Here is an 11,646-nt window from a genome sequence, read left to right as displayed (position 1 = left end):
GTCAGAAGCCTGGTCTCTGAGCACGTGCACCCCAACTCTTGTCAGGTCCTTGCTGTCCCACTCAGTTTCCCCACCTGTAACATGGGGGGAACAAGAAGCTGGTCTCATGGCATTCTTGCGACCATCACGCCTGCCTGGACCGGCGTCTGGCACAGAATAAACTCTGTGGGTACTTGTCCCCGTGGCCATCGCACCGACTCTGTGCTCAGTGACTGTATGCCCGGAGGACTGTGCCCCAAGGGGTTTTCCCTGGCTGAAGTTTTGGGAGTAGTTCTCCATCTCCAGCCTGGGGGACTTTCTCCTAAGGCTTCTCTGGGTGGGCTTGGACCTCCATCCTTACAGGGGCTGTGAGCATGCTCATCAAGCCTCTGTAAGAGTCTACAGTGCCTAAGCAGAAGGTTGTGCTATTTTCTAAGGCAAGCTGGTGAGCATTTCCTCTTCCCCAATCACCCACGGGTACCAGGAAGGGGCCATGGTGAGAAGAGTCCACCCTGCCCCCTCTCACAGTCCTCTGCTTCCCCATGAGGGTCTGCTCATCCCAGGAACAACCCAGGGTTCAGTGATACCGCCGACTGGCCTCCGTTCCCAATCCCACAGCAAACTTGTCTGGTTTTAGAGAGAAACACACCCAAGTCCTCATGAATTTCCTCAGCCTGGCGTGCCAAACTTGAGCTTCACCCTGTGGACTTTACGAACCCACAGAGCCTGCAATGTTTTCTGAATCGCCAGCCTGACTCATAGTTACCCTTGGGGACAGAGTCGAGCTTCAGAGACTGCACGTCTGTAGGGGAGCAGACACCTCTACGGTGTCTATTTCCCATGGGCGATGCCAGTGGGTTTGAACTGCTGACCTTGAGATTAGCAGCCATGCGCCTAACCCCCAGCACCCCCAGGGCTCCTTTCTGAATCCTCATAGAACTATTAAACTGTGCAGGTGTTTCATGACAGGACAGGCACGGTGAAGGCATCTGCTTTCAGACACACCTTTTCCTCCCAGCGAAGCTCATGGAGTTGGCCCAGCAGAAGTCAGGTGCACTAGTGGCACAGCTGGCATGGTCCCAGTAGGCCTGGGCACTGTCTGGGGCAGAGATCAAAGAATCACAAGCCAGGCCCCATGAGGAAAGGGCTCAAGAAGGTGAGTCTGTTCTTAGCCTGCCCAGAACAATACTGTCAACTGTATATAATTGGGCAAGAGATGGAGCCACCACTGACTCTTTAAAGGCCTGCTGGGGCAGGAATTGCCACTTGGAGAGGGACCAAATTCTGATGGTGGGCATGATCTGTGTAATGCTCCGAAGTGAATACTACGAACTGCCTTGTCAGGATGCTCCAGCAGGAGAGAACACATGATGAGAAACGTCGCCGCCTATCAACGGCCAACAGGGAACAGAAATCTCTCCACAAGCCATGTGAGCGAGCCATGTTGGAAATGGAGCCGCCAGCCCCGGTCAAGCTCTCAGATGAATGCGGCCTCAAAACTACCGAGCTGAGCCCCTCCCGTGCCTGACCCACGGCGACTGAGATCGTCAGTATTTCTTATTTTCAACTGGCAAATTCAGGGTGATTGATTATGCCTCAATACAGGATGAGCATGAGAGTTAACAAATGCGTACAAGAAGGAGATCTTATGAAATTGATCATCATGACGATTGCACAAATCTCCTTAAGATGACCGAACAATTAAACTGTGTGACACGTGAAGTATCGTGAATAAAACTCATATAAATAAATAAGTAAATAACGACTACAACTGCTATTTCATCAATCACACAAGGCTCAGATTTCTGTCTGCAAGTGCATATCATTGAGTTGAAAATACATAGGTCAGGAAGACGAGTGCCGAGTTCCTGTAAACATGGTGGCCCAGGGACTGGATACATCATGTCCCCTCTCACTAGAGCCAGCCAGCATGTCCCTCCCCGACGCTTTGTCTGCCCCGACTGCCGACGCTGCCCTGCCCCTTCCCACTCCCTACACTGGTCCAAGCCTGACCCAGAACAGGTTTATAATATCTTCAGTCCCCCAGAGAGCCCACCTGGAGTAGGCAGAAACCCTGAACTCAACCAAGCACCTGAATCATCTCTGCAGAATGCCTCCTAGCCAATTTGGAGTTTGGAAAACTCATAAAACTAAAAATTAAAAAAAAGTTGAGTTCCGAAAACTCAACTTTCTCATCTGAGAAATGGGAATAATCAAGACGCCACTCTTCTCTGTTGCTGCGGGGAAGAAAGGTGATCCTATATGAATTCTTTCATAAACCAGGGGCTGTGGGGCTGTAGCAATAATAGAGTTTTGTTTTGTTTTTCTCCAGAGCTCCCACAGGTGCCCAGTGATCTCGAATTTGCTCAGGAACTCCCTGCTGCCCCCGGAGAAAGGTTATTTGATAAGCGTATATGAAGATTGAAAGAGAAGGCCCGGGGAAAGACAATGTGTGGTCCAAAAGATATGACGTTCAATTGATGAAATTCGAGAGAGCAGTGGGAAAAGATCCCAGAGAAGGGCAATTACCTGGTATCCCTTCCAAGAGACCACCTATAAGGTCAATCCTCCTTGGCAAACATGGTGGCCTGGACACAGCGGGAAGGGGACAGTAGTATAAATATTTATAGAGTCCTTGTAGCCACTTTGAAACAAAGGGCACATCTCCCCGGTCCAGGGCCGTCATGCCCACAGACATGCCTGACCCCTTGAAACTCCTTCCACTTTCATGATTTTGTCTTCCCTCCCCCGCCCCCTGATTCCCACTGCCCGCCCCCACTTCCACCCGCTTCGACTTTGTCAGACAAAACCCTCAACTATTGAAATGTGGTTTGAGTAGCACAGCAGCCAGGAAGTTGAGAGAACAAGTTAACACTTTTTTCTTAACTCACGGCGGCTTTCCAGGAAATATTGCACTTACAATATATAGATAAATAGCTGTAGCCATTTAGGTAATTTCACTTGTCCTTTCCCACCTGTCAAAGCATTGAGCTACCGGCTTGACAGGCCCTATTTAAGCGAACAGATACCTTCCTCTGCTATCCACAGTGGCTGCTCTCTGGGGATTTGTTCAGAGAATTAGGTCACGGGCAATCCAGAAGTTTCCCAACCAAGCAAACTGTGGGCTTCTCCCAACGACGACTCCACTTTTCATGAATTAGACGCTTCACTGAGGGTCACGAGATGGACGCCTTCTCAGGACAGCTGGTTCTTACCAGTAACGGCTCTCAAACCACAGTGAAGGTCAGAGGCCCCAGGGAGTACACAAATGGTTCAGTGCTCAACAACACCCCCGAAGGCGGGTGGTTTCAACCCACTCTGAGGCATCTGGGAAAGCAGGTCTGGAGGCGTGCTTCTGAAAGGTCTAAGGGCAACAAGTCTAAATGGCTACCAAGTGAGACCCATTTTAAGGTCCAGGCCTCTGGGAAGCACTTTGAAGAGAGAGCCTGTGTCTCTAAAAATGCTCCCATGGAAAGAAGTATTTCATGCCCCATCTCCTACAAGGGTTGAGCTTTTAGGCCAAGACAGGCTTCTACCGTAAGAGTGAACCATGAAACACCGATTGCTGAGGAAGGACAGGCTCCATCGGGTGGTCTTGGTGTTTTCCCAGGCTCATTATCAAGATGCACCAAGACTTCCTAGCTTTGCCCCCACCCTCACCCCTCCACTCTATCCATGGTTGATCCTGAATGGCAGGGCGTCAACAGCTTGTAAGCAAAAAGAGATTCTACAGAGTTCCTGCCAATGTTTGGATGTTATCCATAGGGGTCCAGTGGCGGATTCTTCCAAGTCTGCTCTTAGTCGGAAGTCCTGCTGAAACCTGCTCACTTTGGGTGACCCTGCTGGTATTTGAGACACCAGTGACACAGCTTTTAGCAGCACAGCAGCACACAAGCCCCCACAGTATGACAAACTAATAGACAAATGATGCTCCTTAGAGGCAAGGGGGAGCGTGATCAAGACATGGAAGAATTATAACAAAGCCTGCAGCCTGAAATTGATCAGGCATGCATTCAAGATGCATAGATAATTAGTGGTGATTGGAATGCAAAAGTTGGAAACAAAGAGGAAGAAATAGTTGGAAAATATGATCTTGTTGATAGAAATGAAGCTGGAGATTACATGATAGAATTTTGCAAGAGCAATGAATTATTCATAGCTTTTTTCAACAACTATACACATGGACTTCTCCATATGGAATACACAGAAATCAAACTTACTACATCTGTAGGCAGACGAGTCAGAGAAGCAGCTCAATATCAGCAGCTAAAACCAGGCCGGGGGCTGCCTGGAACAAACCATCCTCAGAAAACCTTCCGTTTAGGTTGAAGCTGAAGGAAATTAAAACAAGTCCATGAGAGCCAAAACACCACCTTAAGTCTATCCCACCTGAATTTTGAGAACAGCTCAAGAATAGATTTGCTGCACCGGACTCTAATGACAGGAGACCTGATGAACTGTGGGCGGACATCAAGGACATCATTCATGAAGAGAGCAAAGGGTCATTAAAAAGACAAGAAAGAAAGACAATATCAAAGTGGATGTCAGAAGAGACTCTGAAACTTGCTATTAATTGTGGCGTAGCAAAGGCAAATGGAAGAAATGATGAAGTAAAAGAGCTGAACAGAAAATTCCAAAGGACAGCTCCAGAATACAAAATGAAATGTTATAACGAAGTGTGCACAGCCCTGGAATTAGAAAACCAAAAGCAAAGAGCACGCTCAGCATATCTTGAACTGAAAGAACTCACGAAAAAAATGAAGGCCCCGAGTTGTATTACTGAAAGGTCTGATGGGCAAAATACTGAACGGGGTAGGAAGCATCAAAAGAAGGTCGAAAGAATGTACAAAGTCACTGTACCAAAAAGAAGTCGTCCACAATCTGTTATTTTGAGAAAGAGTATAAAAGGAAAACTGGACATACAGTGTTTACTGACGGACAAGTTCATCTCAAATAAACAAAACAAAAAAACAAAAAGAGGTAGCACATGAGCAAGAACCAGTGGTATCGAAGGAAGCCATTCAAGCTGCACTGAAACATTAGCCAAAACAAAGCTCTAGGAGTCGATGGAATGTCAATGGAAATGTTTCGGCAAGCCGATGAAGCACTGGGAGCGCTTACTGGTCTATGCCTGGAACTTTAAAAGACAGCTACTTGGTCAACTGACTGGAAGAGAGCCATAGTTGAACTCATTCCAAAGAAAAGTGACCCAACATAATACTCAAACTATAGAACAATAACGTTGATATCACATGCAAGTAAAATTATGCCAAAGATCATCCAACAATCCTTGTAGCAGTACATAGACAAGGAGCTGCCATGGGTTCATGCCAGATTCAGAAAAGGATGTGGAACAAGGGCTATCACTGCTGATGTCATTTGGATCTTGGCCCAAAGCAGAGAATACCAGAAAGATGATTACTTGTGTTTTATTGACTGTGCCAAGACATTTGACTGTGTGTACCATAACAAACTCTGGACAGAGAAGAATGTGAATTCCAGAACACTTGATTGTATTCATGCAGAACTTGTACATGAATCAAGAGACCATTGTGTAAATAGAATGAGGGAATAATACATGGTTTAAAATCAGGAAAGATGTACATCAGGGTTGTATATACTCACCATACTTGTTCAAACGTTATGCTGAGCATATTACCAAAGAAGCTGGATTACACAAAGAAAAAAATGTGTCATCAGGATTGGAGGAAGGCTTACTAGCAACATATATATGCAGCTAATACACCTTGCTTCCTGAAAGTGAGGAGGACTACAAGTACTTGCTGATGAAGGTAAAGGATTGCAGCCCTCAGTATGAATTACAACTCAAAGTAAAGAAGGCAAAAAATCCTCGCACCTGGACCAATAGATAACATCATGATAAACGGAGAAAAGTTTGACGTTATCAAGGATTTTGTCTTCCTTGGATCCTTCCTTCCACAATTAATCCTTGTGGAAGCAGCAGTCAAGAGATCAAATGGCATGTGCCATTGGGTCAATCTGCTGCCAAAGAACTCTAGAGTTTTGAAGAGCAAGGATGTTACTTTCGGGACTAAGGTGCACACCTGACCCAAGCCTTGGTATTCTCCATTACATCATATTCATGTGGAAGTTGGACATTGAATAAGGAAGACCAAAGGAGAAGAGATGAATTTGAATTATGGTGCAAGAGAAGCATATTGATAGTACCATGGACTGTCAAAAGAACACACAGGTCTGTCTTGGAAAATGTACAGCCAGAACGCTCCTTAGAAGTAAGAATGGTGAGACTTTTTCTCACGTACTTTGGACATGTTGCCAGGAGAGACTAGTCCCTGGAGAAGGAGATCCGTGCTTGGTAAAGTGGAGGGGCAGTGGAAAAGGGGAAGGCCTTCAATGAGATGGATCGACACAGGGGTTGCAACAACAAGCTCAGGCACAGGAACCATTGAGAGGGTGGTCCAGGACTGGGCAGTGTTTTGTTTTATTGTGCGTAGGGTCCTTGTGGGTTGGACCCAATTCCGTGGCATCTAACAACAACAGGAATGTCTTTAGCAGTCTCTGGATGGCACAACTGATTAAATGCTAAACTAATAACTCCAAGTTGGAAGTTCAAACTACCCCAAAGCAACGCAGACGTAAAGTCTGGTGGTCAGCTTCTGAAAGATCACAGTCATGGAAATGCTCGCTCTGTGATCCTAATGTGCACACTTGGGATCCTCCTGAGTCCGAAAGGGCTCGGCCGCCGCTACCAACAGCAGCAGCAGCAACAGGGCTGTCTTTCAGACGGAAGATGTAGGCATGGAAGCTTCCTAAGACAGGAGCCGGGTTGTGAGAGTGTCAAACAATGCTGTGTTGTTATGCCAGCATCGTTGTGGGTAACTGGCCTCAAGCCTGAATCATTCCATTTCCCATGTTAAAAAAATAAAGGCCCATAATCTAGCCCAAACATGGCTCCTGACACAGACACTGCTTTAATGACATGAGCATCAGGGCTGGAGGCAGGAGTTCAGGCTTTTGCGTTGGTTACCCTAGGTCTCAGGAGTGTGGGCTGTTCACTGCCCACACCGTGGCCCCAACAGACCCTGGGTGCCCAGAGCTCCAAGAGGGCCTGAAATCCAAGAAAATGGAGCTGCAGATCTGACATAGCATGGGGCGATTGATCGATTGGCTGAGCCTGATTATCATACTCTACTCCTTGGGATCAGCTTCCCTGCTTGTCATCTCATAAACCCGTGCTTTAATTTGGAAATTCCTTGAAGCAGAAGCATATGCCAATGGCATCTCAGAGAAAAAAAACAATTTTGTAACTGTCAGCGCATGATGGAATGGTCAGAAGGACATGAACGCAGCTATGCAAATGGTGGGGCGTAAGTCACACTTCTATTTGTACTGTGACAGTGTGAAAATTGGAATTATATTTCGTCAATATAAGGGGAAAGTCAGATACTGCATGTAACATCTTTTAGAGAAAACAACTCAACAGAAATGTCACATGACGCTTTGGATTCTTTCTCTCCCTTAACCTAGGCCCAGATGGCCATCAGCACTGTGCTTAATCAAACACAGCAAACACGTACATGTGAGTAAACACTCCACTGAGGCGCTCTGGTGCCTTAGTGGTTACACATTGGGCCGGTCACTGCAAGGCCAACAGTTCAAAACTACAAGTCGGTGCCATGAGAGAACATTGGGGCTTTCTACCCCGCGAAGAGTTAGTCTCTGAAACTCACGGAGACGGTGCTAGCCCATCCTACGGGGCGGCTAGGAGGTAGCATCCATTGATGGCATGAGTCTGGTGCTTTGGAAACACTGCACTGGATCATGAAGAAACAAGCCATGCAGGTTTGGGCCCAATTCAGCCAAATCACTCTTGAACACGTGGGAGGTAAGCTGAAGAACCGAGCCTCGCATTCAAAGGATGTCTCCATTAAAAGGCAATGTGGTGGCTTAGTGGCTACTCATTGGGCTGCTAACCACAAGGCCGGCACTTTGAAACCACCAGCTGTGCCGCAGGAGAGAGGAGGCAGGGCGACAGTCTCAGAAACGGGCAGGGCAGGGCGACCCTGCACCACAGGAGTGCCGAGTCAGCGTGGACTCAATGACACCGAATGAATTGGCTGCAATAGGCCACCGCGCTAAGCCCTTTCAGTCCAATGCGCTTGGAGGGACATCAAGCTGCGCCTCAGTAGATGCTGATAGTGGTCCTACAGGGGTAGAACTGACCCTGTGAGTTTCCATGACTGTAACTGTTCACAGAATAGAAAGCCCCTAAGTCCCCTCTTTCCCAAACCTGGTGGTTTCAAACTGCCGACCTTGCAGGTCGCAGCCCAATGCGGAAGCACTACGCCACCAGGCTCCTGGTGGCCAGCATAGTGCTGTGTGAAGAACATCCTCCGCTTCACGGGGGAGGAAACGATCGCCTCCCACTTAGGTAGCCCGACAAAGGCCTGACGGCTCTTTGTGCAAAACGACAGCCTGCTCTGGAAGCCTTGGGAGTGTCATGAGAGATGCTTACCAACGTGTCTGGCATGTGGTAAATACCTACGAATATGCACCATTGATTATGACTTTACCCACTTTTTTTTTCATTTGCAAAGAAAAAATACTTGAAGAGCAGCGTCCCGCACCTCAGAGGTGGAATTCAAAAACGAATAAATAACACAGACCTCTAACTGTTATTCGTCACAGCCTCATTTCACGTTAGTTCAATTGAAAAATAGATTTGTAATTCTCCCGCAATCTTTATGTTGAAATCAGGTCTTTCCCGGGCTGGCGGACTTGGCATGGACAGGCCTCTGACTTGTCCGCCCGGTGTTCTTCTCCGGGCGCTAGGGGGAAAGTAATGATATCAACCGCAGCCGCAGCAGTCGCAGTAGCAATAATGCGCTCGGCTATTGATCCTTATTGAAGGGAGAATATTGAGCTTGCTTTTTCTCTCTCTCTCTGAAATAGATGTTTTTCAAACTCTTTCCCCAATAATTCCTTAAGGCACCAGAAAATGATTACCCGTAGCCAGGACCAGAGACGTGTGCATTCTGCAAGTACAAATTTCTTTGTCGAACACTTCCTGTTTTATTTTTGAAGGGTGTGCATTAAATCTTCTTTGTAATGTATGTATTTATTTTCCTCTTTATGATTCTATCATGCTAATCCAAACAGCGCTGTCCTCTGTGAGAAATCCTCTTTGCTGCAAGTCACAGAAAACTCAAGTAGAGTAGATCAAGCCCTCCGACCTCTATCAATACTTAGGTATTTGGTGGATCAACTGTATCACCAGAGATCTGATGTTCCTTCTTTAAGTTAATCCATCACTTCAGATGTGGTGGTCATGGTGATCGTATCCTTTCATGATCATGAGCTCCTTGTCCCAGCTCCTGCCATGCCTTCTTAACAGAAATGTCTCACGTAAGAGGCTGTCTTGGGCCTTACCTAAGATTTAAATACAATTATCTGTGAAAATTCTTTGTTTTGAGTATGCAACTGTTAGAGTAAGGCAGGGCTATTGAGAGCCTGGAGGGGTTCCAAATAATCGAGAAGCTGGGTTCGTGAGAAGACGGTATAGATGTCTATGAAGGTTAGTTTTCCTGAGTCAAGTTTTCTACAGTAGGAGTTGGTTGGGAGAAAGACTGGGGTGTGATCTATCTCTGATAGACTCCGGGGACAAAGACCACAATGCCAACATTCTTGCCTGAATGGGTCCAGTCAACTGAGTCAATGAATCTCTTAGCAGCAGCTCAGGAACTTTCTCTAGCTGCTTACCACATGCAGCACTGGGGTAGACTGCTATTCCTGTTGGTTCTGAGAGACTTCAAAGGCAGTCACAATCTGGGGATGAAACACCCTCCATCTACTTGAAGGAATAACACTTCCCTGCTTCTCATGGAGAATCATGAAATCCTGACGGACTCCCTACATGCCAGTGAATAGATTTCAGCTTATTAATTTTCTAACTCGCGGTGTGAAGAGTCTCCTATACCTTTGACGTATGCCCTCTTTCACCTTCACTCTTCCACCACCCAGGAGGCACTATTAGTCATACGTGCACAGGTGTCTCAATAACTCACATCCATTAATAGTAGTAAGCAAAGTTTCTTTTTTTTTTTTTCACATTGCTATCCAGTCGATGCCGACTCACAGCAACCCTATATAGGGCTGGAATTGCTTACAGCAGTGGTTCTCAACCTTCCTAATGCCTCAACCCTTTAATACAGTTCCTCATATGATGGTGACCCCACGATAAAATTATTTTCATTGCTACTTCATAACTGTAATTTTGCTACTGTTTATGAATCATAATGTAAATATCTGATAAGCCGGATTCATTTTCACTGCTACAAATTGAACATTATTAAGCATAATTAAAGCATAGTGATTTATCACAACACAATATTTAATTATGTATTGTGAAGTATTTGTGTGTTTTCTGATGATCTTAAGTGACCCCTGTGAAAGGGTCGTTCGACCCCCAAAGGGGTCTCAACCCAGAGGTTGAGAACCGCTGGTTTACACGAACAGAAAGCCCCATCTTCTTCCCTCAGTGTGGCTGGTGGTTTTGAACTACTGACCTTGCAGATCGCAAGCCAAATCGCTTCATGAAAGCGGAAACCCTAACAATTGGCACTTGTTGAGGCTGATTTAGTGAAAGAAACAAAAAGCACTGTGAAACCAAATAAAATAAAAAACAGACAAAATTCTTAAATGACACAAGACAATGTTGCAAAGGAGCAAGACAAGAGGCCATCTGTTTCAGAAGTAAAAGACGCCACATCTAAATGTTAAAAGAGAGCAGGAAAATAGAACAACAGCCTGAGCCATGATAAGCACTCAGTGATGATTTAGGAGACTATGTGTGCAAACTGTCTCCTAATCCATAACAAAGATATAAAGAAATGATGATAATGAAGGGACAAAAAGAGATTGGAGGGATCTGGAGGGTAGACCAGGGGACCTAATGTGCAAATAAAGGGAATTTCAGAATACAAAATTAGATAGAGAGGACAATTGTGAGTTATTCACATCAGAAAACTATTATGTAAAAAAAGCTTAACCATATAAAAATAATTTGATAAGCTCCTCATCTAATTATGTCAGATTCAACAGATTGTTTTGGGATAAAAAGGATTAAAATGCTCATCAACAGTCTCTATTATATATGTGTATATAAATATTTAGTGTGTGATATAAAAGGCATACACATATATCCACACATGCATCATGTATGTTACCAAGGATGCAGTTTTATCTTAATGTTGCATATTTCTCAAAACGGAGGGTGTGTTTGGTCACACATACTGCCCTGATAGTCTCTACATTGCTGAGCTCATCCGGGACAATTCTCTCATCTTCATGAGAGAAAGCAGGAAATCAAGCCCAGCAGCAAACATACTAAGACCAAACATGTATTCATTTATTTTCTAAAAGAAAAGTCAAGACAATTCTCTATCAAAGAGGAAATCCAATTACATGATAAATTATCAGGATATTACAGGGGACGGGGGATACTGTGCATGTGCCAACCTGGAAGAACAATGTTGCCTTGTGATGTTGGCTCTTTAGTCTCTCCTGCCCTGTCTCTGTCTTATCCTGTGAAGCTACTTGTAGAAGCTCCACTGCACATGAACACCAAGTTCTCGGAAGAATGTGTCTCTGATGAGAATCTTCTCTTCCTCTGGAGGGTCACCTCAT

The sequence above is a fragment of the Echinops telfairi genome, unplaced genomic scaffold (genome assembly GCF_000313985.2).
Source record: "Echinops telfairi isolate 266 unplaced genomic scaffold, ASM31398v2 ScPeMD7_25;HRSCAF=90, whole genome shotgun sequence".
Taxonomy (NCBI): Eukaryota; Metazoa; Chordata; class Mammalia; order Afrosoricida; family Tenrecidae; genus Echinops; species Echinops telfairi.
This window is presented reverse-complemented; position numbering follows the sequence as displayed.